Source organism: Callorhinus ursinus, unplaced genomic scaffold (assembly GCF_003265705.2).
Source record: "Callorhinus ursinus isolate GAN/ISIS: 27379988/994484 unplaced genomic scaffold, GSC_fseal_2.0 scaffold16, whole genome shotgun sequence".
NCBI classification, from domain to species: Eukaryota; Metazoa; Chordata; class Mammalia; order Carnivora; family Otariidae; genus Callorhinus; species Callorhinus ursinus.
In genome coordinates, this window is record NW_027397078.1 from 23,653,621 (window position 1) to 23,655,444 (window position 1,824).

Sequence of the window (1,824 nt, forward strand, 5' to 3'; positions counted from 1 at the left end):
TTTTTTTTTTTTTTTTTTTGATAAGTCTGGGCAGGGGTTATCTTGTTAATTCTTTCAAAGAACCAGCTCCTAGTTTCGTTGATTTGTCCTTCTGTTCTTTTGGTTTCTATTTCATTGATTTCTGCTCTGATCTTTATTATTTCTCTTCTCCTGCTGGGTTTAGGCTTTATTTGCTGTTCTTTCTCCAGCTCCTTTAGGTGTAGGGTTAGGTTGTGTATTTGAGACCTTTCTTGTTTCTTGAGAAAGGCTTGTATTGCTATATACTTTCCTCTCAGGACTGCCTTTGCTGTATCCCAAAGATTTTGAACAGTTGTGTTTTCATTTTCATTGGTTTCCATGAATTTTTTTAATTCTTCTTTTATTTCCTGGTTGACCCATTCATTCTTTAGTAGGATGCTCTTTAGCCTCCATGTGTTTGAGTTCTTTCCGAGTTTCCTCTTGTGATTGAGTTCTAGTTCCAAAGCACTGTGGTCTGAAAATATGCAGGGAATGATCCCAATCTCTTGGTACCGGTTGAGACCTGATTTGTGACCTAGGATGTGATCAATTCTGGAGAATGTTCCATGGGCACTAGAGAAGAATGTGTATTCCGTTGCTTTGGGATGGAATGTTCTGAATATGTCTGTGAAGTCCATTTGGTCCAGTGTGTCATTTAAAGTCTTTATTTCCTTGTTGATCTTTTGCTTCGATGAGCTGTCCATTTCAGTTAAAGTCCCCCACTATTATTGTATTGTTGTCAATGTGTTTCTTCGCTTTTGTTATTAATTGCCTTATAAAATTGGTTGCTCCCATGTTAGAGGCATAGGTATTTACGATTGTTATATCTTCTTGTTGGATAGACCCTTTAAGTAGGATATAGTGTCCTTCTTCATCTCTTATTACAGTCTTTGCTTTAAAATCTAATTTGTCTGATATAAGGATTGCCACCCCAGCTTTCTTTTGGTGTCCATTAGCATGGTAAATGGTTTTCCACCCCCTCACTTTCAATCTGGGGGTGTCTTTGGGTCTAAAATGAGTCTCTTGCAGATAGCATATTGATGGGTCTTGTTTTTTAATCCAATCTGATAGCCTGTGTCTTTTGATTGGGGCATTTAGCCCATTTACATTCAGGGTAACTATTGAAAGGTATGAATCCAGTGCCATTGCATTGTCTGTAGGTGACTGTTACTGTACATTGTCTGTGTTCCTTTCTGATCTATGCTGCTTTTAGGCTCTCTCTTTGCTTAGAGGACCCCTTTCAATATTTCTTGGAGGGCTGGTTTCGTGTTTGCAAATTCCTTTAGTTTTTGTTTGTCCTGGAAGCTTTTAATCTCTCCTTCTATTTTCAATGACAGCCTAGTGGATATAGTATTCTTGGCTGCATATTTTTCTCGCCTAGTGCTCTGAAGATCTCATGCCAGTCCTTTCTAGCCTGCCAGGTCTCTGTGGATAGGTCTGTTGCCAATCTAATATTTCTACCATTATAGGTTACATATCTCTTCTCCCGAGCTGCTTTCAGGATTTTCTCTTTGTCTCTGAGACTTCAAGTTTTACTATTAGATGTTGGGGTGTTGACCTATTTTTACTGATTTTGAGAGGGGTTCTCTGTGCCTGCTGGATTTTGATGCCTGTTTCCTTCCTCACATTAGGGAAGTTCTCTGCTATAATTTGCTCCAATATACCTTCTGCCCCTCTCTCTCTTTCTTCTTCTTCTGGGATCCCAATTATTCTAATGTTTTTTCGTCTTATCGTATCGCTTATCTCTCGAATTCTGCCCTCGTGATCCTGTCGTTGTTTCTCTCTCTTTTTCTCAGCCTCTTTATTTTCCATCATTTGGTCTTCTAT